This window comes from Ascaphus truei, chromosome 8 (assembly GCF_040206685.1).
Source record: "Ascaphus truei isolate aAscTru1 chromosome 8, aAscTru1.hap1, whole genome shotgun sequence".
Lineage (NCBI taxonomy): Eukaryota > Metazoa > Chordata > Amphibia > Anura > Ascaphidae > Ascaphus > Ascaphus truei.
Window position 1 is genome coordinate 52,773,271 of NC_134490.1, and position 26,643 is coordinate 52,799,913.

Genomic DNA, 26,643 nt, shown 5'->3' on the forward strand with positions numbered 1-26,643 from the left:
GAACCGCTCACGTGACGGGCCCTGCGCTCCGGCAAGCGCGTGATTTAAAAAATTACCTAAGACCTATGCTTACGTGCGCTTGCGGAAGCGTAGGCGAGCCCCTACTAAAGCCGCTCTCATTGCGGCTGTAGGGGCTCAAGCGCGCCTCAGCGCGTAAGCGCGGACCATGCCCGAGGCCTTACTGTGCATGCAATGTCTTGAATATAATGTATACCCTGTTCACTTATGTAACAATTTGTAACAAGGTATTATTTGTCATCTTAACTCTATGCCCAGGACATACTAGAAAACGAGAGGTAACTCTCAATGTATTACTTCCAGGCAACACATTTTATAAATAAATAATATGCAGGGTATATGAACCTACATTCAGGTCACATAACTCTTGATGTATGCAATTGTTGCAACCTGCCCAAATTAGCTAAATTCATGCTTTTGCACTGTAGACGTTTTGCAAATTATTATTATTATTTTTTTTAGAAAGAACAGCAAAAAAACGAACTAAGCAACATTTAGGACATTTGCAAAACGCTAACACCATTTTACCATCAGAGACTTTTTCTTCATAAAAACAAAGAGAGGCAGCAACATGTTTAATTAGATGTGGGGATACAGTCAATTAGAGGGTGCCATGGGTTAATGGAATCATGGCTGCTATATTATTTTCTCAGGAAGATGTAATTGTAGCCCCTGCTATCAATACATGTATACTTTGGACAATATAGAATTAATATGCTCCACCTCCTACAGTATCACATGGTGCGATAAGGAATAAGAGACACTGTTCCTAATCTGCCTGGCAACATAGGACAGCAGATATGGGATTGGATAAGAAAAATAATGTATAGAGTCTTGAGAGTAACTGAGAGTTTGAGAGAGACAGTGACAGAATGAGAGATGCACACAGAAAGACAATTTGAGAGACACAGAGAGACAGCTGGTGACACTCTGGGAGACACAGAGACACAATTAGTGACAGTCTGAGAGACACAGAGAGACAGCTAGTGACAGTGTGAGACACACACAGCGGTCAGCCTGAAAGATGCACGCAGAAACAGCTTGTGACATTCTGACAGCTTGAGATAGAGACAGCCAGCACCATCTTAAGCTCCCATGAGAGAGATGAGGGAAAAAGTCACCTCACAGGCTGCAGAGCAGATACTCGCTAAGCTAAGACGTGGCTGGATAACAGACAGCCGGGAGACCAGTTTCCACCATTTTGAGTATCCTTTGTACACAAATATTTCACAAATATTCCATTCTAAACAGGCGACTATACTCCATGTTAAAGAGGCAGCTCAAGCTGCACACTGACAAGTGATTAGCTAAGTTGCCGATCGATCCATTCTCCTGTGATCGATCGGCGAAGATTCAGCTTGGGGATTCACTAAATGCATCTTGGGTCCTCTTCTGCTGGATTGACAGGAAAAGTTCTGTGAGGAAGATCATGTGACCAGGCAGGCACTAGATATAATTGGTGGACTGTTAGAGAGGGCAGGGCTCAAAAAGTGGTGTGCCAGAGCCTGTTTCTGAAGAGGAAGGGGATGTGACTTTGTAAATGGTTGCTATAGAAACAAAAATGCTTGTTACATTATAATACATTTTTTAATGCTACACGTATTTTCTCATAGTACAGGACTGATTTCTTAAAAAAAACACACGTTGGATATTTCTTGAACTGCAGCTTTAAGATAAAAGCTCCAACACTGTGCCGGCATTAACATTTGCCTATTTGGTTTCTACATTGGACACTGGGACTATATAAAGACAAGAGCGCAGCGTCATCATTTACTGTACTTTGTAATATGTGTTTCCCTAAGAGTAGAGGCCATGAGACTAAGGGTCACCCTGACCAGAAAGCACCAGTTAAAAAACAAATATATATATCTTATACTATATTAGTGAAAGCACTGTATGCCTGTCTGGATGTCCGTGTCCCTAGGGGAAATCTCATTGGTCCCTTGGCCCGCCCGCCCCCGCACACCTCTCATTGGCCTGAGGCGGAGTGACGGGCCAAAGGGAGACGGTGACGGACACGGACACGGACACGGGGACACACACACACACTCTAGGGAGGGGGGGTGTTACATACATTAGCGGGGCTCACAGTGTTAGCAGCACATCTCCCGCTCTCTTACCTGCCGGTCCCGGAGGCTCCGCCTCTTCCTCCGCCTCTCCCTGTTTCCCGTGCTTTCACCCCCCCCCCCCCCGTCGCCGCTACAGTCAGCGGGGGAGCAGCCACAACACGCTACCTCCCACCTCAGATCCACGTGGGAGCTGCCGGACGGGTGTGGGAGCTGCCGGACGGGTGTGGGAGCTGCCGGACGGGTGTGGGAGCTGCCGGATGGGTGAGGGAGCTGCCGGATGGGTGAGGGAGCTGCCGGACGGGTCAGGGAGCTGCCGGATGGGTGAGGGAGCTGCCGGACGGGTGAGGGAGCGGCCGGACGGGTGAGGGAGTGGCCAGACGGGTGAGGGAGCGGCCTTCACCTCCCCTTACCCTCCTTCACCTCCCCTCACTCACTTCCCCTCCACCACCCCCCCCCCCCCCCGGTGCCGCTACAGTCAGCGGGGGAGCGGAGCGAGCGCCCGGGACACAGCAGGGGAGCGGCCACAACACACTGCCTCCCGCCTCAGATCCACGTGGGAGCTGCCGGACGGGTGTGGGAGTTGCCGGACGGGTGTGGGAGTTGCCGGACGGGTGAGAGAGCTGCCGGACTGGTGAGGGAGCGGCCGGACGGGTGAGTGAGCGGCCGGACGGGTGAGTGAACGGCCTTCACCTCCCGTCACCCCCCTTCACCTCCCCCCACCCCCCTTCACTCACTTTCCCTCCACCCCCCCCCCCCGGCGCCGCTACAGTCAGCGGGCGAGCGGAGCGAGCGAGCATGCGCCCGGGACACAGCGGGGGAACATCCCCAGCCGCACTATCACGTGCGCTCCCGGACGAGGGGAAGCACGGCCCGGCCCTCCTGCACTCACTATCATGTGCGCTCCCGGACGGAGGGGAAGCGCGGCCCGGTCCTCCTGCACTCACGTGGTGCGGGTCTCCTGCCCCAGCCTGCCACTCTTGCCCCCCCCGCCAGCTTCCGAACCCACCTCCTGCCCCAGCCTGATGCCACAGGGATATCCGTGCCAGGAGGGGAACCGTCTGCTGCCAGGAAACACCACCCGGTCAAGGTAAGTCACCCACCGTCTCCCACCCACGCACTGTCACCCAGTTACCCACCGTCTCCCACCCACCCACTGTCACCCAGTTACCCACCATCTCCCACCCACCCACTGTCACCCAGTAAAAGTCACCCACCCAGTCACCCACACACCCACCCAGTCACTCACACACCCACTTTCACTCACTCACTCACCCTCTTTCCCCCAGTCACCCACTTTCCCCCAGTCACCCACTTTCCCCCAGTCACCCACTTTCCCCCAGTCACCCACTTTCCCCCAGTCACCAATCCACTCAGTCACCCACCCATCCACCGACCCAAAGTCACCCACCCACCGACCCAAAGTCACCCACCCACCCAGCGACCCAAAGTCACCCACCCACCCAAAGTCACCCACCCAAAAAAGTCACCCACACACCCAGCAACCCAAAGTCACCCACCCACCCAGCGACCCAAAGTCAAAGCGACGCAAAGTCAAACCGACCCAAACTCACCCACCCTTTCAGTCACCGACCCACCCCCTCAGTCACCCATCCACCCACACACTCAGTCAACTGAGTCACCTACCTAGCTGTCAAGGGGGGGGAAGCCCAACCCTGTCGTCCGCCCCCCCAAAATTACATCCCGGGCAATGCCGGGTATATCAGCTAGTATATATATACGATACCGTTCCGAAGTCCGGCAATCAAGAGACACCAGGTCTTGATGTAACATTTGTCTCACTAATAAACTTGAGTTGAAGAACTACCTTTAGAGTGCTGTCTCTTGATTGCCGGACTTCGGAACGGTATCGTATATACAGTATTATTTTTATGGGACATGCACCTGCAACCTACCTGTGCCTACGGGAGTGTCAACTGTTCTATTTGACATATATATATATATATATATATATATATATATATATATATATATATATATATATATATATATATATATATATATACACACACACACACACACACATCTCGTCTGGTGGGCCTGACTATGGTGTACTACGGGAGGGTGGACTCAGGACCCTTCCCTGACACATACAGGGAAATAAGAGGGGTTACATAATTCAAATAAAAAGTATGTGAGTTTAATGTTCCGAGTTTTAATTTTCCAAAATAACAACTTTAAATGAGCCAGTCAGTGAGTGTATAACAGAAAAAAGTGACGAGAGAAGCATGAGATGTGCTTTGAAGTAGTGGTAGGAAGTCGTCGGCCTGTCACGAATAGTCAATTTGGTAACAACAAGGTTGTTGTAAAGGAGAAAATATATAAGTTAAGGAACACAGCACAAGGTTGTAGTAATTTGAAAGGAAAATGATGAGGGTCACACGTAATCAAAAGTGGGAAAATCAAGTTCATGCCTTTTATGATATTGGGAAAATAATCCCTGAGATTCAGAAAGCAGAAACTGCAGTGCAATACTGTGTGCGTGTGTGTGTGTATATATATATATATATATATATATAAAGCAGAAAATAGCAGTGTTAGTCCAGTTGCGATAGTGAAGAATAATAGCTTGTCCTATGACATAAATTGTTAGTCCAATAAAAAAGGTATCACCTAATACTGAAGAACTCATTTATTCTGCTATATATATATATATATATATATATATATATATATATATATATATCTATATATATATATATATATATAATCAGTTATATAATAGACATTCTACACTGGTTTCATAAGAAAAATAATTGGATAGGACATCTGACTTTCATATAATTATGTTTTTTGCAGTGTGCAAATAATCGTGTTTGTTCAACTGAATACACAGGTCTGTCCCATCTCCTGACTGCTATTTGCACTGTTTCCCAATGTCAAGAGAAAATAAACGTTTATATTGTTTTTTAATTGCTGTTTGTTTTTGCAACGCTACAGTAACTAAATCAGGTTACTGCTTATGCTGCTCATAGTTGTGACTGTGATACTTTTCTACTGTTACATGCATCTATATCAGTGATTCCCAACCAGGGTTCCTTGGAACCCTGGGGCTCCTTCAAGCAGTCTCAGGGGTTCCTCCTATGGACCACAGACCGCCCCCTATCCCCCCTGGTGGTGAGTTTTTTTGGTATGTATTTTGTATGGTGGATTGAATGAGAGTGGGGTAATTGATGGAAGGTAGGGGTGAGTGAGAGAAGGGGGGCGGGAGGGAGTGAGTGAGGGAGTAAGAGTGAGACGCAAGGGATAAATACATGCAAGGCGGGGAGGGGGGGAGAGTTAGTGAGACAGATGGGAGAGAAATACATGGGTAGATTGTGGGAAATAGAGGTGGCTTGTGAGGTGTGACGTTTTGTGACTGACCCCTATCGAACATATTATGTGTCAGCCAGATAGGGGTTCCCCAAGATTTTTCGAAATACTTCAAGGGTTCCCCCAAACAAAAAAGGTTGGAAATCACTGATCTATATCAACGGTGGGAAAGAGGTTCAGTTCTCAGCGGTGCAAAAGTTTGCCCTCTACATGCCTGCTGTCCACTGAGGTTAGTAGAGGTTAGGAGAGAAATAACTCAGATGAGTAAAGTATGTTTGTATGTATGTATGTCTTTATTTATATAGCGCCATTAATGTACATAGCGCTTCACAGCAGTAATACATGTGACAATCATATAAATAACAAATAATACAAATAACAGATCATGGGAATAAGTGCTTCAGACATAAAAGTAAAATTGTAGAAGAGGAGTCCCTGCTCCGAAGAGCTTACAATCTAATTGTATGCCAAGTGTTCTTTACGCTACACTCAGACGACTGTATCTTCCAAGTAACACCAAGACGATGTGTAATCAACTTTCAACACCATGCTCTTTGGAGGATAGGATCCCTATTCCTGAGCAACCCTTATTCGAAATCATCTCTTGCATGCAAAGAGCCAGCTGGAGCTCGAGTTTGGATTGTCCTCGCATGTAGAGGAGACATAGAAATATATGCTGCATGCCTTGGTTATTCAGCCTTCCGAGACTCAGATCCAGAAAGCTCCAACTGACTTAATGTTACATTAACGTAACTTACCATCACGTTGAGACTAACTGGGTATCGTCAAAGGCCAATAGTGTAACATTAACTCATGTTCTTGTCCATACAAATCATAGCGTTAACTATAATGGCAGTTGTTAATGACATGCAAATGAAGTGTTAGCCTGATATTGCATATCCACATACGTCTGCTAAGGTTAACATAGGTTCTTAACGTTAATACTCAAACTTGCTCTTACTCGCATTCAAATGAATTAGGGCTTTTGCAGGCTCTGGATTGGTGTAACGCTACAGTTAAGCAAAAATTGACTAATATAGCATTATTTACAATGTTAATTCCCATCTCTGGATCGCAGATACATGAAGACATAGTTAACGTCATGTTATTGGAATATAAGGCAAAGTTATGTCACAATAATGATATCTTAAGCTTCTGCTAATGAGATGTAGAACAGCTGTTGATTTTGCATTCTATTATCTTTGAGAATACGCATTAACCTTCTTGTTATAGATAATGTGTTATATGGCCTGATTTAACGGAGCCTGGTGGACAATGCTCATAATAGTGTCATATCTAAATCCAGCCTTATTTAATTCTTGCAAGGGACAGAACCAGGTTGCTATTCCCAATTCTTTAAACCTTAGCTTTTTGTCAATCAGTAAGAGAGAGGGTCAGCAAGAAGGAAGTATTGTAATTCATATAAATGCGTTGTGCAATAAAGAATAGTGCTATAGCACTAATGCTCTAGGTCAGGGGAGCGCAAACTTTTGCTACTGCGCCCCACTGTCTTCCCTGCCTGACGCTGGCGCCCCCTCACTCCCTACTAGACCTGCATCAAATTATGCTGCGGGGCATGGCATCATTTGACACATGTGATGTCACGTCACATGGCCCTGCGGCATCATTTGACGCCGCGTTGCGATCGTGATGCGTCACAGAGCGCCTGAACCTCGCTAAGTATGGTGTTGCAGAGGACTCCCGCGATCCCCTGGCATTTAATTGCATTGGGGAAGAGAGCGTGGCCTCTGCAACCGCCCGCGCCCCTCCCCCCCCCCCGAAAAATCTCCTGCCTCCCTGGGGGCGTGCCCCCCAGTTTGTGCACCGCTGCTCTAGGTGACTGGTGATTAGGTTGCGATGTACAAGGAGTGCTAATAATAAACACAGTAAAATTCACAGCTGTAATCCAAATGGAATAATACACATATATGTATGTACAAGGCTGCCTAAAGGAATATCTGAGTGATACAGATCAGGTTAACATAAATACAAACAACAAATTACTTTTACAAAATACCAGATATGCCTCAGATGTCCACAAAGATATCCTCGGGACATGTAAAAATAAACACACAGAGAAATCATAGTGTATACCGCTGACTCTCTAAAATGACTAACATAACAAACAATAACCAGAAACAACACTAAACATAACAAAACTAGACTGAACACTGGACTAACACACATACATTACATAGTGAACTGCTGATAAAGTAAAATAACATTTTATCATATATATGAAAAAGAAAGACAATCCGAGGTCTGGATCGCAGTGAGAGTGTTGTGCTGATGCTCTTAAGTGTGGAAAAAATGAGAGCCCTACTTACAACAAGTAAGGTAAATTCAGGCACATCTGATATGAAGTCCACTTGGGGGGAGGGGAGGGGCTGCAGGAAACTCACGTGTGCTCCTCTGTGGGATGCGTGTGCGAACCACCCATTGGCCATGGATACTTAAAAATGACTATGTGGGAATGAGATTACTGATTCATCTCTCTATGTGGCATAGTGTTACAGTGACACAATAAAGCAAACACAGCATTACTACAGTACATAATTGGCTGTGTTAAAGCCTGACTTTATATAGTTCGGACACGCGTGCACGGCAGTGAGCGTTGAGCCGGCAGATCGGGGAAAATACTCTGAATAGAGTATTTTCGTGCTGCTGCTGCTTGACATGAAACTCTTTTGCCCAATCAGGGTATATGTATATTATGTGTATGAGTACAACGTGTGTGTGTGTGTGTGTGTGTGTGTGTGTGTGTGTGTGTGTGTGTGTGTGTGTGTGTGTGTACACAACACACTACTACTTAACAGCTTTTTTTTTTCTCTTTAATTTTAGGAAACTCACGTGTGCTCCTCTGTGGGACGCCTGTGCAAACCACCCATTGGCCATGGATAGTTACAAATTGCTATGTGGGAATGAGATTACTGATACAGTACATCTCTCCATCTCTCTATGTGGCATAGTGTTAAAGTAACACAAAAAAGAAAATACAGCATTACTACATAAAACATAAATAACCTAAATAAGGCCCGTAATATAGTGCCTGCGCTTGCTCCACCGTGCACGCGTGGCACTTATAATTGGCTGTGTTAAAGCCTGACTTTATATAGTGCGGCCGCGCATGCGCACGGCAGTGAGCGTTGAGCCGGCAGCTCGGGGGAAAGACTCTGAATAGAGTCTTTTCGCGCTGCTGCAGCTTGACATCAAACTCTATTGCCAAATCAGGGTATAATCAGGGTATATGTATATTATGTATATGAGTACAACGTGTGTGTGTGTGTGTGTGTGTGTGTGTGTGTGTGTGTGTGTGTGTGTGTGTGTGTGTGTGTGTGTGTGTGTGTGTACAACACACTACTATTTAACAGCTTTGTTTCTCTCTTTCATTTTAGAAGACTGCATTAAAAAATTCAAACGGTCGATAGCTATCACTCCTCCTAGCAGCAAATATAATTTGCTTCATTTAGCCATCTTTTATAATATTTGAAATATACTTTTATATGTCAAAAGGAGAAAATAAATTTTCGTTTGAAAAATGCAGGACTGGAAACCTTTACAATGAGGTGGTCCAGGGGTGAATAGTTTTATAGGATTGTTACCGTGTTTCATTCCCTCAACTCCTGGGGCTAAAGGGATTACTCTGCATTTTTTTTATGCTTGCTCCAAGCACAGAAAAAAAACCCGTATTCCCAAAGCAAATATTAACTTTATGCAGAGTTTTGAGTAGCAAGGAGACCTGGGACTGGTTCCGGCTTCAGGCAATGTCTTATTTAGGAATAGTAACCAGGAATTGCAGGGATAATCCGTCACTGCGCTAATATGTACTGTGAAGCTAGACTTTTTCTTAAATAAGTCTTTTTGAGATGTTTACCGGTTCCACCGCTATTTCTCCCTTCAGGGTCCCCAATCAGGGTGTGACCTCATGGCCACGCCTACCTGTGCGCGTCATAGCCACGCCCATCTGTCGCTCAGAGCACTTTTTTGGCTTTATTTTTGTTAAATTAATCATGACACGGTGTAATATGTCATGTGTTGTTGTTCATCTGAGGTTTTATTTACCTAATTTTAAGACCTGCTAAGGAACAGCAGTGATTGTTATTACTGTATGTCCTGATATGGAATTCAAAGAGGGTGTACTTTCTTTTTCACACAAATGTATATGCTCCTATCTGTGCATTCAGTCAATAGCATAGAGATATGAATATAGAATAAGATAAATGAAGGAATAGTAATAACCATAAATTATTATTAATAATAACAATAATAAATGGAAATAGGACATGGAGAGGAGGCATACTTCTAACCCTTTTATCTGGGCCCTTGTTCACACAAGGAATGCTCCCAGATCAAAGTCAATGTTTAATCCATTAGGGGAGAGTCGTTAATTCATAGATTAAGTAGGCTTCTCGCCCTCTGATCTGATTTAACTTTTTTCCTCCTCTCCAATTCCGTTGAGCAGTCTCAATTGCCTGACTCACCAAACCTTTAGGATTTGGGCTATGGTGTTTCAAGACATGATGTGAAACTGTGTGCAGTGAGTCCCTTCCTAATATTGTTCCCGTGTTCATAAATTCTCATCTGAAAATGATCTACCCGTCCTCCCCACATAATGTAGGCCGCACGTGCACAGTAAAATGTATATGACGAATAGATTATGACAATTGATGTATGATTTTATACGGTATGATATCTTTTTGATGTCAAATTGGACACGAATGTGCTCTTATTTGTACGATATGAGAACACCGTACATGACACAAGTAAAAAAAATCTTCTGTGATGCTCTCTAGAGTAGTTTTTGTGATTCCCAAGGGGCAACTTGGTGTCAATTTCGATTTTATATTGGCAGCCCTTTTGAAAATAATAGAGGGTTTCAGTGGAATGATTTGTGTTAGGGTGGTATCCTGAACCAAATTGGCCAATGTCTATTAACTCCTCTCATCAGCTGATCCAGAGAGGCGTGCACGCATCCGGCTCATTCAGTCCAAGCAAGGCAGCCACGTTAGCAGCAGCCTCATACACTCATTCTGAGTGATTAGACGGCGCCGGATGATCTACAGATACACACTCAGCTCAGGCGTCCCACAGAGGAGCACACGCGGGTTTCCAAGAGTCCCCTCTCCCCCCATGTGGACTTCATATCAGATTTTCCTGCTCCATATATTCTCTCATTTAGCTAGACAGCTGTGGGAGTCACCCTAGAGTGGACAGACGGTCTCCTTGGATATCTTCATATCAGATGTGCCTGAATTTACCTTTCTTGTTGTAAGTAGGGCTCTAATTTTTCCCACACTGATGAGCATCAGCGCAACACTATCTCTGCGATCCAAACCTCGGATTGTCTTTCTTTTTCATATATTTTATTTAACTTTATCAGCAGTTTACTAGCATTTATATGTAATGTATGTTTGTTAGTCCAGTGTTCAGTCTAGTTTTGTTATATGTTTAGTGTTGTTTCTGGTTATTGTTTGTTTTGTTAGTCATTTTAGTGAGTCAGCGGTATACACTATGATTTCTCTGTGTGTTTATTTTTACATGTCCTGAGGATATCTTCGTGGACGAGAAAAAGAAGTGGCACGAGTCTTATTATTACAAACTGAGGTAGGAGCACTCACATCTCAAGTTGAATAATGCCTCGAGTGTGCGGTTACACCCTGTGTCCAAACGCAAACCTTTGACCTCTTGACAATACTCTACGTTTGGACCGAAACGTTCAATCCATCCACAATACAGTTACCTGTCTATTTATATTGAAAAAACCTGTGGAGTTTTCCTCAACAGGATTAGTTTTGCAATGAATCTTCTTATTGCCATCCCATTCATATACTGTATCTCAGGGAGTAGTATGGAGGGCTGCCACACATTATACAAAATGTTCTTGTGATGAAGGTCCACACATGGTATTACTTATCATCCAAACCTCAAACATTAGTGCTACAGATGAAAATAACTGGCCTTCCAATATTCTGGTTGCTTTTTGACATACAGTATATAGGGTAATGGCTATTTTTATACAGGTTAGCACCTGTTGCAAACAGTATTTTCTCTGCATTGAATAATAAGCGTTTCAGAAAACAGAAAGGGAAAAGGCAACATGGACTAAAACAAAAAGATACCAGTGTGTAAACATATATTTTTATAATAGTTATATACTAAGTGTAGCTATGTCCCCCTCGCGCACTCGCCCCCTCCTTTGTCCCCCTCGCGCACTCACCCCTCCTTCCCCGTTGCGCGCGTGGTTGCGGCCGGTTGCTAGGGAAGCGGTCGGGCGGTTGCCGGGGACGCGAGCGGCGAGCAGGCCGGTTGCCGGGGACGCGATCGGGCCGTCGCTAAGGCCGCGATCGCGTTGCCACCGGCCCGGCGGCTAGCAGAGCAGGACGCCGCCATGACAGTGAGCTCGCGCATGCGCAGGAGGCTGCTAGCGCGGGAGGCCCCAGATAGCTCGCGCATGCGCGAGAATAGGCTGCCAGCCCCCAGGGTGCTTAGGGGCAGAGACACCTGACGCCAGGGAGCCAATCAGAAGGCCGGATTCCCCTGCTCCCAGTTAGATACATTTCGCGGGGTTTTGCAGCTACGCACGCACTCAGGATCCGGACCAGCTAGGGGTAAGAGGTGGGTGCAGGGGTCAGTGACCCTCTGCATAGGCCAGCAGCCCCCAAGGTCCCAGTTAGGTCCTGAGTCACCTAATAGCTTGTGGAGCTTAGGGACAGGCCCTAGATAGGGACACTGCCCCATTATTTGATCAAGTAGTCAGGGACACAGAGCGGAAGCCGTGCGGCCCTGCGAGGTGGGTTCTGGGCTCAGAACACCACCAAAGACTCTAACACCAGGAGAGACATTGTTCGCGCTGGACTTTCAACCCACGCGGTGTGGAGGACGACGTCGGATCGTGCGGATTGATATCGCGGTACCCGTGGCTGGAGCCCGGGCAGGTAACCGGCAACTCACGTGCACCAACCAGGCCTATCACCAAACATAGTGGCTGCGCAGTCACACACACATATGCACAGTGGTATTTGACTCTGGGAGTACGAGACATTTGGGTGGGGGTTACTGGACATAGGGTGGGGTCACATTGTGGGTGGTAGCGTCCGCCGTGACGCCTATAGGTGGGAGCGTCCGCCGTGACGCCTAGAGGTGGTAGCGTCCGCCGTGACGCCTAGAGGTGGTAGCGTCCGCCGTGACGCCTAGTGTGGTTAGTGTCCGCCGTGACACCCAGTGAGGTTAGCGCCCGCCGTGGCGCATGTTGATGTGTGTTGATATATGTGGTTATACAGTAAAGTCAGTCCTGTTTTACCTTCATTCGCTTTGTGTGGTTGTTTCCTGTGAGGGCCTCCTCCCACTCCGTTGGGATCCCTCCCAGGTGGAGGCGTTGCACCTAGAGATGTATGTACCCCAGGTTCCCCAAGGCGGAAGCTCAGCCCTCCTGTGAGCCAACAGGTAATGCACCACACCTGAGTAACTTTGCATGTTCCTACACTTCCACAGTATTATCTGCGAGTGGGTGGGGGAATACGCGTTACATTTGGAGGCGCTGCTGAGATCGAGTCCTGGGGTGCCCTGTTCCAATTTTTTTTTTAATTGCCCGATTCATATTTTTATCATGTCCGTGCCGTCACCGCAGGATGTCCATGCCTGGGCCTTAGCGCACCAAGTATCCCCAAGACGTGCGGTTGCAGTGACCGGGGTAGCAATGGATACAGAATTATCTACAGTGCGCACACAAGTAAGAAGTTGCCCGGGGTTGGCCACCGCCCGGGTGATAGACTATAAACTGGATATTGCTGCCCAGGGGATCACCTGTCTCCTGTACACCATGAGTGACATATGCTTAGAAACGGCCCCCCAGGTATTAAACCTACCCGAGCCCTCCGCAGAGGACTGCCGCATGATCTACGCTGACTCTCAATCTCCTGAAGAAGCGTCCACTAGTACTGGATTACACCCGAGCCAACGAGTGACCAGTACGCCTCACCGAGTGGACCCCCCTAGGGTCTCTTTCACCCCAAGCGGATTAGGAGGTACCGCCAGCTGGGCACGGAGCCCACTCGTCCCACCCAACCCTGATCAACGGTCTGGCGGGACCCCAACCATGCCTAGCATAGGAACGGGGAGCCGTAGTCAGGCCCTTAGTGGGAATCTTGACGTGAACACGATAGTCTCCCAACTAGCAGAAGCTGTAACCATTTCGACGCAAGCACAGAACTACCGGAAACTCAAGGCCTTCTCTGGGATTCTGCCGACGCCCACGGGAGAAGAGGGGATCGAGGCATGGAGGGACCATACGCTTCAAATCATAGAGGAGTGGTCATGTTCTGAAGCCAGCAAGAGACAAAGACTGGTCGAGTGCCTCCGAGGCCCCGCCGCTCGGTTAGTGCGAGCGCACCGGAGCGTGGAAGGAGAAGTTACTGCCCAGGAACTAGTGGAAATGCTAATTAAATCCTTTGCCAGAAAAGACGACGAAGATGAGCTACTGGCTCAATTCAAAGCCCTCCGACAACGTGAAGGACAAGATTTATCTGCCTTCGTTTGTGACCTACAGCTGTCCCTGGGCACCCTCCTGGACAAGCATATCATTTCCGCGGCCGAAGCAGACCGATACCGGTTCAGACAGCTACTCAAGGGGTCGTTGCCTGACCACAACATAGCTATAATGATGCGGGCCGCCCCGATCGCAGCAGTATCCCCTAAGTACGGGGAACTAATGGACTACATAAGAGACCATGAAGTGCAGCGCCATTTCCATGAATCAAAGAAATCCAAAACTACCCCCAAGAATGACCCTGTGGCCCCCTCGGCCCCAAAGAGTAAGAAACCTTCCACACCAGAGGAGGAAACGACCCCCAAGTCGTCTGTTCGGGAAAGTCGTAGTTCTGAGCGGTCCTCATCCACGTATAAGAGTCGTCCGGACCGCCGTGAGGTATCTTGCTACAACTGCGGGAAGAAGGGCCACATCTCGTACTATTGTCCGGAGAAGGAGGACCAACCGGAAGAAAAACCTCCCGACCGAAGAAGCACAGCCCGATCGATGGTATGCCGAGCCCAGACCGTCGGGCCTGAGGTGAACACCCCTCAGGGAACCACGGATCCTCCGGCTGACGCTGGCCCCAGTGAGGACGTCTCCCCCGGTGAAGCTTGCAGTCAAGTGGGCCCCGCGGCCATCGTGCCCGTGGTAATAGAAGGGATATACGCCTCGGCCCTATTGGACACCGGGTCACAAGTGACCATAATATATCGCAAGTTCTATGACCAGCACCTTCAACACTGCCCGCTGAGGCCGGCCGAACATATGAAGGTTAGGGGATTGAGTAATGAAGACTACCCCATCGATGGGATTGCAAGGGTCCAGCTGGACATACTCCAACTGAACACCGGCAAGAAGCACCCTATGCAGGTAGCGGCCATGGTATGCCCGGAGCCCCACGACCATTGTAAATACCCCATCATCTTGGGAACCAATGCGGACATAGTGCAAGCTATAATTCGAGCTTACTTGAAAGAGACCAACGAGCTGCCGCTGGCCGATTCGCTCCTAGACCCCGTCTTACGAGAGGAGTGCCATCGGGTGTATGCCTTGGAGCGTCATGGGGACCTCTACAATCGTCAACGAGGACTGACGACCATATTACCAGGGGGAGTGCAAAAGATGGCCGTCTGGTGTTGTTATCCTGACCGAGACCAGAACGACCAACTGTTCTCACTGGAGAGTGAGCCTGAAGAAGAAGAGGTTCAGCGAGGGTATAGAGTACTACCCGAAGTAAGGGAATGGACAGCTAAGATCCCTATTCGAAGCCACGTGTATGTGCAGAATCTCTCCCCCTTTCCGATGGAGTTTGATGTCGACCAGAAGTTGGGATGCATATATCCGGTCAGCCGGGTGGGAGCCACGCCTCAGGTGAAGGCGGCGACCGCGCAGGAGCGGATAGTCGATCTGGACTTCAATTTCGGCGAGTCGACGCTGTCCACAGAGTGGAAGGAGCGGTTGACCACCCAGTTGCTGCAACGACGACATGTGTTCTCCACGAGCGAGATGGATGTGGGGTGCAGCCGCAGTGCCCAACATACCATTCGGATGAGTGATGCCACTCCATTCCGGGAACGTTCTCGTCGCCTTGCCCCTCGGGATGTGGACGATGTGAGGAACGCCATACAAGACATGGAAACCGCTGGGATTGTGACGGAATCACGAGGACCTTACGCGTCGCCCATAGTGGTGGTGCGGAAAAAGAACGGGTCCGTACGACTGTGTATCGACTACCGAACTCTGAACAATCGCACGATTCCGGATCAGTACAACCTTCCGCGCATTGAAGAGATCCTGAATGCGCTGAATGGGAGTCACTGGTTTAGCGTTCTTGATCTCCGATCAGGATACTATCAGGTGCCCATGACACCAGAAGACCAGGAAAAAACAGCTTTCGTCTGCCCCCTGGGATTCTATCAATTCACCCGTATGCCCCAAGGTATATGTGGGGCGCCTGCTACGTTCCAAAGACTGATGGAAAAGACTATCGGAGACATGATTCCCCGGGAGTGTCTGGTTTACCTGGATGACATTATTGTCTTCGGGAGGACCTTAGAAGAACACGAGGAGAGGCTGCTGAAGGTGATAGATCGTCTTGGTCAAGAAGGGTTGAAGCTATCACTCGATAAGTGTAGGTTTTGTCACACCTCGGTGACCTACGTGGGACACATCGTGTCTGCCCAGGGGATTGCTACTGATCCAGCCAAGGTAGAAGCTGTGGTGAACTGGCCACGTCCCGATAATGTCACGGAACTGCGGTCCTTCCTCGGTTTCTGCGGGTACTACCGTCGGTTCGTGGAGGGGTACTCTAGTCGAGCTAAACCCCTGAACAATTTGCTAAAAATATACCCTGAAGATACTGGGAGAAAGGCCACGTCGGCCCGGCAACCGTTTGGCGAAAAGTGGACGCCTGAGTGTGAACGGGCCTTCCTGAACTTGAAGAAAAGTCTGACAGAAGCACCAGTGCTGGCCTATGCTGATCCAGAACAACCGTATGTCCTGCATGTGGATGCCAGCCTCAATGGGCTGGGTGCTGTCCTGCATCAGAAGCACCCCGAAGGTCTTCGGCCTGTAGCCTACGTCAGCCGCAGTCTGACACCCAGTGAGCAGAGATACCCCGTCCACAAGTTGGAGTTTCTGGCTCTCAAGTGGGCGATCACCGAGAAGCTCCACGACTACTTGTACGGTGTCACCTTCGAGGTAAGGACGGATAACAATCCCCTCACGTACATCAATACGTCGGCCAAATTAGATGCAGACGGCCACAGATGGCAGGCCGCCCTCAGTAACTACCGCTTCTCCTTGAAGTATAAGCCGGGGCCATTGAATATTGGGGCGGACGCCCTCTCCCGAAGGCCAGGACTACTCGCTACCCCCGATGACGAGGAATGGGAAGAACTTCCCGGCCCCGGAGTGCGGGCTATGTGTAAAACTGCAGCCATAGTTAATGACCAAGTGGCCTTCTCCGAGTTACGAGTGGCCGACTCCTTGGGATGCCAGTCGCAGGCTGTCCCCGCCGCCTACTGCGACCCAAAAGGGATGCACCTCACGCATGACAAGGTGTTCCGGTGGAAAGATCTGGTAGACTACCAAATTCGAGATCCGGTTGCTAGTATCATCAGGCACGCCGTTGAAAAGAGGAACTCAGCTCTTCTGAAACGTGCGCCCAATGACTTGGTGGCCTTGCTCATGCGAGAATGGGACAAATTTGAAATCGACAATGATTTGCTCTATCGGGTGGTGCAATACCACAACCACCCGGATAGGAGACAACTAGTCCTACCTAAGAACTTACAATACCTGGTGTTGAAGTCCCTACACGATGAACACGGGCATCTCGGTGTAGAGAAGACTTTTGGGCTAGTCCGAGACCGGTTCTTCTGGCCCAAGATGCGGGAAGCGGTGGAACATCACTGCCGCCGTTGTGTCCGGTGTGTTCAACGCAAGACGTTGCCTACCAGAGCAGCTCCTATGGCCCATCTGAAGAGTTCTGGTCCAATGGACTTGGTGTGTATGGACTTTTTATGTATCGAACCTGATAGCCGAGGTATCGGTAACGTGCTGGTCATCACGGACCATTACACCCGATATGCCCAGGCCTTCCCCACAAAAGACCAGAAGGCTATCACGGTCGCGAAAGTGCTATGGGAAAAGTTCTTCGTCCATTACGGTGTTCCAAACCGACTCCACTCTGACCAAGGGCGAGATTTTGAGAGTACTCTAATCCGAGAATTACTTAAAATGCTGAATGTCGCCAAATCCCGGACGACGCCGTACCACCCCGAAGGAGATGCATTGCCCGAACGATTCAACAGAACCCTGCTGGACATGCTTGGAACTCTGAAGGGAACGCAGAAAACAGAATGGAGTCGTCACGTAGAAACGTTGGTACACGCGTACAACTGTACTCGCCATGAGTCCACTGGGTTCTCCCCGTACTTCCTCATGTTTGGGCGGGAGGCAAGACTTCCCGTGGATGTGCGTCTTCGAGTCTCAACGGATGGGATACACAATGCTACCCATTTCAAGTATGTGCAAAGGCTAAAGGACAGTTTGCAGCGAGCTTACCAACAGGCTGAGAAGTCTACAGCTAAACTGAATGCTGGCAATAAGAGACGATACGACAACAAAGTCAAGTATCGAGAGTTACGTCCTGGGGACGCTGTGTTACTTCGTAATCTGGGAGTCCCCGGAAAACATAAACTGGCAGACCGATGGAGAGATGGCGTATATGAGGTAGAGTCACAGATGCCCGGCCTCCCGGTCTATCGCATCAAAGACACAGACGGCCGGGTAAAGGTTTGGCATCATAATCACCTTCTCCCTATCCCCCAAGTGGGAGACGAAGAAGAAGAAATACAGGCCTCACCGCTCAACGGTGAGTCCGATCTATCAGAGGTGGGTCAAGAGACTGTAAATAACGAGACCCACTCTGGAACTCCTGAAGACCCTATGGAGGGACCCTCTCAAAGGGACTATTCCACCGAAGGGGCATCTCCCGGAGGAGCTACGGGTAAGGGGCCCCGTAGGCCAATGCCTACTAAGGTGGCACCAACAGGCCAGCCTTTGGATCCACAGAGCCCGTGCTTTGTGCCTAACAGAGACTGTTCAGAGACATTTCTCCCCTCAAGGGAAGAGGCTGAGCCTCAGGACTGTACTTATTACTCTCCAGAGGGAGTTGCTGAAGAACAACTCCGTAGGAGCCAAAGGGCTAGGTACCCTCCAACTCGGGTAACCTATGATCAAATAGGGGCACCCCATTATGAGGCTCAGCAGTGGTCTCGGAGCAAAATCCAATCCGTGATTGTGATGCTCACAGAATTGTGTAACCTTGTTTAAAGTTAATGCAATGTGCTAAGTTGTATTCGTACCAGATGCATTTTTATTATATAACGTTGTGTATAGTAGTAAGTAATGTGGTCCAAACGGGGACGTTGGAGTTTCACCAGGGGGAGGATGTAGCCATGTCCCCCTCGCGCACTCGCCCCCTCCTTTGTCCCCCTCGCGCACTCACCCCTCCTTCCCCGTTGCGCGCGTGGTTGCGGCCGGTTGCTAGGGAAGCGGTCGGGCGGTTGCCGGGGACGCGAGCGGCGAGCAGGCCGGTTGCCGGGGACGCGATCGGGCCGTCGCTAAGGCCGCGATCGCGTTGCCACCGGCCCGGCGGCTAGCAGAGCAGGACGCCGCCATGACAGTGAGCTCGCGCATGCGCAGGAGGCTGCTAGCGCGGGAGGCCCCAGATAGCTCGCGCATGCGCGAGAATAGGCTGCCAGCCCCCAGGGTACTTAGGGGCAGAGACACCTGACGCCAGGGAGCCAATCAGAAGGCCGGATTCCCCTGCTCCCAGTTAGATACATTTCGCGGGGTTTTGCAGCTACGCACGCACTCAGGATCCGGACCAGCTAGGGGTAAGAGGTGGGTGCAGGGGTCAGTGACCCTCTGCATAGGCCAGCAGCCCCCAAGGTCCCAGTTAGGTCCTGAGTCACCTAATAGCTTGTGGAGCTTAGGGACAGGCCCTAGATAGGGACACTGCCCCATTATTTGATCAAGTAGTCAGGGACACAGAGCGGAAGCCGTGCGGCCCTGCGAGGTGGGTTCTGGGCTCAGAACACCACCAAAGACTCTAACACCAGGAGAGACATTGTTCGCGCTGGACTTTCAACCCACGCGGTGTGGAGGACGACGTCGGATCGTGCGGATTGATATCGCGGTACCCGTGGCTGGAGCCCGGGCAGGTAACCGGCAACTCACGTGCACCAACCAGGCCTATCACCAAACATAGTGGCTGCGCAGTCACACACACATATGCACAGTGGTATTTGACTCTGGGAGTACGAGACATTTGGGTGGGGGTTACTGGACATAGGGTGGGGTCACATTGTGGGTGGTAGCGTCCGCCGTGACGCCTATAGGTGGTAGCGTCCGCCGTGACGCCTAGAGGTGGTAGCGTCCGCCGTGACGCCTAGAGGTGGTAGCGTCCGCCGTGACGCCTAGTGTGGTTAGTGTCCGCCGTGACACCCAGTGAGGTTAGCGCCCGCCGTGGCGCATGTTGATGTGTGTTGATATATGTGGTTATACAGTAAAGTCAGTCCTGTTTTACCTTCATTCGCTTTGTGTGGTTGTTTCCTGTGAGGGCCTCCTCCCACTCCGTTGGGATCCCTCCCAGGTGGAGGCGTTGCACCTAGAGATGTATGTACCCCAGGTTCCCCAAGGCGGAAGCTCAGCCCTCCTGTGAGCCAACAGGTAATGCACCACACCTGAGTAACTTTGCATGTTCCTACACTTCCACAGTATTATCTGCGAGTGGGTGGGGGAATACGCGTTACATAAGCATACATCAATGTTTTGAAGAGGGGTCGTCACTTCCTTGAGCCTGCCTTTGCTTTACAAACTGTGTTGTACAGCAAGTATAAGCTTAAACGTTAGAGAGGATAAGAAGCAAAAAGTGACATGTATGGGGTGCTTAGTTCCATCTGTGATGTAGCCTCAACACGCAGCCTCCCCGTCCTCTCCTTTTGTGGGGATCTTTCCTGATGGGGGGTTGCAAAACCGCTGACACAGGCGCGGTTCAGGCTTAGAAACTCTAGTCCTGGGCACCAGGAACTCTGTCGGTGGCCCTGTGAATGACTTACCTGAGCCATCTGAATGTGCTCATAATTGTTCTCTATCATTATTGTACTTTGTATGGGGGTGAGTTGTCACCACTTGTTTATTCATCACAAGTTGTTTGTGTGCCAGGAAAACGTTAGTGAGAGAATGCCAGAGCCCTAGGATGTTCTTGACTATTTAGTATCTGGATCAATTTCAAAAGGAAGCAAAATTAATGTTTCAAATATTTCGTAGAGCTAATGCCAAAGAACTTGTTATTCTCAGTTTATGCTTTGCCCCCACTATCCAATAGTGAGAAATTGTGTGCAGCATAATTAGGACACAGAGCATGATTTAGATACTTGGTTGACTACACATAAAGGGGACACTAAGGGGCTAATTCTATAAGGCGTCAAAAAAAATCGCTGGGCCGTTTACGCCGACATTTTTTTGAGGGTTGCTATGACAGTATACAGAAAGCCTCGATTACCTGCGATAGCAAAATTCCCAAAACAGGTGAGTAACCGGCGACATGATGATTACCTCTCTCAAAAGGGCTCAGCCAGTGATTTTTTCCTGTTGCAGAGGGAGCTGCCACTCCCTGCCCATATCTCGTCAGCGATCGCAAGATTTTAATATAAATTTTAATACTAGTGTTGATGAGCAGGGGGTCTCCGGAGCAGAACTGCATTGATTTCTGATCCTGGGACCCCCTGCTTCCCGAGATACAGGCCCCGTTATGGGGTGCCGGTATCTCCTATGCATTTAAATGGCTTGCGTTACGTGACCATGGGAATAAAATGCATAGGAGATACCGGCACCCCATAATGAGGCTTGTATCTCAGGAAGCAGGGTGTCCCTGTACCTCAAATCGATGCGGTTCTGCTCTGGAGACCCCTGCTCATCTACACTAGTATTAAAATGTATATCAAAACAGCTTCATTCAATGAAGGGGTTAAACCTCAATAGCCTGTTTCTTGGGGCAGAGGGGGTGGATGAAGGGGGTGGGTGCTTAGACCTGCCTGGAAGGTTGTGGGAGGAGTTAACCCCTTCACTACCATAGTGGTGGGAACTGCTATGTTAATGAATGGGTTAACCCCTCCCACTACCACCCGGTAGGCCAAAACATTAATCCTTGGGGCTACTACCCCCTTCACCAAATCCCTATACCCCCAAGAAACAAAAATAAACACAACAACCCTACTACCCTCCTCCTCTACCCAACAACCCCCCACAACACATACAGTACATTAATAGGAAAAATAACTATTATCCAGATATGGATATTTGTCCATTATAAAATCAAACATTAGCCAGCATAAAGTCAATAGAAATTTCTAATTACCCCATTTTATTAATCTTCTATCTTCTTCTTTAAATCCAACCCTACGGTTAATCCAAACAGATATTGCCATGTCGAAATTTTCTGCTAAAATGAGAAGCACAGGCCTTATATATTGCCTGTGATGTCACATTTTAGGGTCAGATGGTACAGCTCTAATCCGATTGGACACTGTATCATGTGACATGTTTTTTTTTTTAAGGATGTGATGTCATCTCCAAGGGAGGTACGTCACAGTCCTAAAACCACATGGCTGATATCACATGGTATTATAGGCAATGGGATTGCAGACAACCCCATTGGTTCCTGTAACATGTGGTATGTTCCATTCTAAAAAGGATGTGACAATACTTTTTATTATTCACATAGTTTTATTTATTTAATTGACATGTTGGCAAGTGGTTTTATTTATTTAATTGATTTGTTGGCTAGTGGTTTTATTTCTGGAATTGGTTGGATAAGTGTTTATTTAATTTAATTCTTATATTTTGTAATAACATCATTTTTATTCTTTTGCTGTTTATGTGATAGATATTTTTTTTTCCATGTGCACTGTTAGGCTTTTTAATTATTTTATTGTTGGGTATTTAGGTGCTTATGTATTTCTTTTATTCTTGTGTATTTTTGGCCTTTATGATTTTTATTAGGTTGACAATTGAGTGCTATAGTGGCTTATCATGCCACTTTATATTATATGGGTATGATGAACCACTGTGCCAATCAATGGGTAGAGGGTGGGTATAGTGGGCCTGGGGTGGGTGGTTAGGCCTCCCAGGTGGTTAGCGGGGAAGGGTGGTTAACCCCTTAATTACTATAGTGGTTATTAATCGCTACAGTGATTAAGGGTTTAGGGGCCATTAGATTGTATTTTTTCATGTAATCTTACGGCAACGGAGGACATGGACCTGGAGTATACTGATGAGGATGCCCTTTATGATGGCAGGGGTAAGTAGAAAGTTTTCTTTACTTTATTTATGCTGGCTGGCTAATGTTTGATTTTATAATGGGCAAATGATCTATTATCCATATGTGGATAATAGTTATTTTGCCTATTACTGTACCGCAGGGGTGCGCAAACTGGCGGGAAACTGGTTGAGATTCACTGCAGAACCATTGTTACACATACAGTACAACCCCAGTGCTGCGCAATCCTAGTATTGGAGAGTCTTATATTACCCCTGACAGCTCAGTGTCATACAGAATCCTGGTATATGTGCTAGCATGTAACGTTGAAGCTCATGGTGGCTAGAGTGGTACCGTGGTAGGCCTGTGTTTCGCAAAGACTTCAGTACCCCTTTTACTTGTCATGGTGATGAAGATCCTCTTTGTAGTTACTCACTGTTTCCTTTGTTTGGAGGCTGAGGTTCCCCTGATACTTTGCTCAAAGAGCCTGTCTGCAGACTGCTGCTATGGTTGTGGCTGCTGCTCTGTCTGCTGCTTAATTCTGCTGCTGACTGCTGCTTAATTCTGTTGCTGACTGCTGCTGCTGCTTACTGCTGCTGCTGCTTATAACAGAAACTATTCTCTGTGGTGTTCTTCTCCCTCTCTCTATGTGGGGCTCATGCAGATCCCTTTGTACAGGAGGGATCAGCACACAACCTCACTCCATTAGCTCTCAGCAGAACTCCCCAGCCTCTCTCCCTTTTAAACTGTCATTCCTCTGGCTAAGCACAGTCACATGGTCCAGTGGAATGTAATTCTTAAAAGAGCTATGTCCTGTGCTGATAGCAGACACAGGGAGTTAAATCCTCCCCCTGCTGAAATGTTGATGTCCCCATATACCAGTGTAACGGGTATTCCCCCCCCCAATCGCAGATATAGTGTGGGGTGCAAGGGAACATACAAGGTTACCATAGGTGTGGTGCATTACCTGTTGGCTCGCAGGAGGGCTGAGCTTCCGCCACGGGGAACCTGGGGCAATATACTAGGGGTACTCACTTACAACGATGCAGCGCCTCCACCTGCGATGGCTCCCACCAGAGGGGGAGTGGTTCCTCGCAGGACAAACACAATAATCACATAGACGGTGAGTTATAACTAAGGACTTTACTAACATGTAATAATAACCTGTGTCCCTCTCACGAGGAGACACTAACAGTGATGTCCAGTGTTGCCACCTTCGACTGACGGTCAACCCGGAGATTTTTTTTTTAAAATGACACTGTGTTGCCATGACAACGGGATGCTATGTAACGTCACGCGGCGTCAAGTCGCCATGACAACGTGGCACCGCATGACGTCGTGACATCATGTGGCGTCTCATTGTCATGGCAACGAGCATCACATGATGCTGTTACGTCACGTGACGTTTCCGTTGGCATGGCAACGCAGCGCCATTTGACGCCGCGCAGCCATATTGAGAGTAGTTGCAGGGGGAGATGGCGGGAGACTGCTATTGCTGGCACTATTGCTGCGTTAATGGTATATGGAATTATACCTTACATCATTTCTATTATTTATAACTAACGCTGATGACAATTGTTGCAAACAGAGTCGTCACTGATCAATATTAATTTATTACAATGTTTACCTCAGTTAACTTTACTTGAGTTAATTTAACAAAGACAAGGTTACCTCATTGCTAGCAAAAGGGAGGAACTGAAGCAGCTTTACTGTAAAGAGAGAGAGGGGGGAGGAGAAGAGAGAGAGAGGGGGGGAGGAGAAGAGGGAGAGGGGGGAGGAGAAGAGAGAGAGGGGGGAGGAGAAGAGAGAGAGAGGGGGGAGGAGAAGAGAGAGAGAGAGGGAGGAGAAGAGAGAGAGAGAGAGAGAGAGAGAGAGGGGGGGAGGAGAAGAGAGAGAGAGGGGGGGAGGAGAAGAGAGAGAGAGAGAGGGGGGAGGAGAAGAGAGAGAGAGGGGGAGAAGAGAGAGAGAGAGAGGGGGAGGAGAAGAGAGAGAGAGAGGGGGGGAGGAGAAGAGAGAGAGGGGGAGGAGAAGAGAGAGAGGGGGAGGAGAAGAGAGAGAGAGGGGGGAGGAGAAGAGAGAGAGGGGGGAGGAGAAGAGAGAGGGGGGGAGGAGAAGAGAGAGAGGGGGGAGGAGAAGAGAGGGGGAGGAGAAGAGAGAGAGAGGGGGAGGAGAAGAGAGAGGGGGGGAGAAGAAGAGAGAGGGGGGGAGAAGAGAGAGAGGGGGGAGAAGAGAGAGAGGGGGGAGAAGAGAGAGAGGGGAGGAGAAGAGAGAGAGGGGGGGAGAAGAGAGAGAGGGGGGAGAAGAGAGAGAGGGGGGAGGAGAAGAGAGAGGGGGGAGGAGAAGAGAGAGAGGGGGAGGAGAAGAGAAAGAGGGGGAGAAGAGAGAGGGGGAGGAGAAGAGAGGGGAGAAGAGAGAGAGAGGGGAGAAGAGAGAGAGGGGGAGAAGGGAGAGGGGGAGAAGGGGGGGAGAAGGGAGAGGGGGGGAGAAGGGAGAGGGGGGGCAGAAGGGAGAGGGGGGGAGAAGGGAGAGGGGGGGGAGAAGGGAGAGGGAGGGAGGGAGAGGGGGGGAGGAGGGAGGGAGAGGGGGGGAGGAGGGAGGGGGAGGGAGAGGGGGGAGGGAGAGGGGGGAGGGAGAGGGGGGGGGGAGAAGGGAGAGGGGGGGGAAGGGAGAGGAGGGAGAGGGGGAGGGAGAGGGGGAGGGAGAGGGGGGAGAAGGGAGAGAGGAGATAAGATACATGGGGGTGGTGTGTATGTCTAGCAGGGTTTCTAAGAATGTTACTGTGTTGCTTATGTGCCAATCGATCTTGTCTAATAAAAACTACAACTCCCATGATCCCCTACGTGTGAGCATGTGCAGTAGAGCACAGGGCTGTGACCCGGATGTAGTAGGCAGTGAAGGGAGGAAGTGAGTTCTGCACACAGATAGTCCTGTGAGAAATGCAGAGGATCTGTGAGTGATCTATGCTGTAGCAATGAGAAGTCACTTACTGTGCTGCCCTGTCTGCAACAACCCGCCCACCCGGAGATTTCAGGGACAAACCCGGAGCCCGGAGAAGGGGATGCCAAACCCGGAGTCTCCGGGTGAAACCCGGAGAGGTGGCAACCCCGGTGATGTCTCGCAGGACGATTCCCCAACACCAGGTGATCCCACCCAGTGTCCCAAGAACCCCACCCAATGTCCCGCACTCTTGCAGAGAGTCAATGGGTGACTGCGCAGTCACTAATTACGCTAAGGGCCCGGTGGTGCACTTATGTATTAGATACATGCCGAGCACTCCGGTACTCGGGTCAGCAATCTTCACAAAGGCTCAGTTGGCGATGACTCCTTCAACCCTCCAACCGAACTCCTGCACGTGGACCGCTAGGGCGGTCCCACTCTGGAACAGTCTCTGTGGACCCCAACGTGGGTCCAACCGCTTCACGGGAACAGCAATCTTCACTGTGTCCCTATCTATCTAAGGGGCACTAACGTGACAGGAACCCTAACCTAGGGCCTGTCCCTGTAGTACCGCAACCTGTGGTGGCTTGGGAAACTCCTATGGCCGGTAGGGGGTAATGACCTGTCCCGCTCCCCTAACTACCCAAGTCCCTTCAGCCTCACTACTTTCTAACTAGTCCCAGCGCCTACAGCAGCAAGCTGTAGCTCACTGGAGGCTGGCAGCCAACGTGCTGCGCAACAAGATGCCTGCCTGTCAGACCTCACAGCACTGACCGCCGTGACTCTGACAAGGTAGCACTCTAATACTAAGGGCAGCGTCCCTATCTTGGGCCTCCCTCAGCAATTACCCACTAATAACTGACTGACTTGAGTGACAGGGTCCCTTACTCTAGGGCAGTCCCTGGCAACACTCCTATCATAGGGTAACTCAG

The 26,643-nt window shown here is 49.2% G+C and overlaps 1 pseudogene; it reads left to right on the forward strand.

Moving 5' to 3' along the window:
• The first annotated feature begins 5,100 nt into the window (after positions 1 to 5,100).
• The window catches only part of LOC142501720 (inactive pancreatic lipase-related protein 1-like), a 39,808-nt pseudogene continuing 18,265 nt past the window's right edge, over positions 5,101 to 26,643 (forward strand).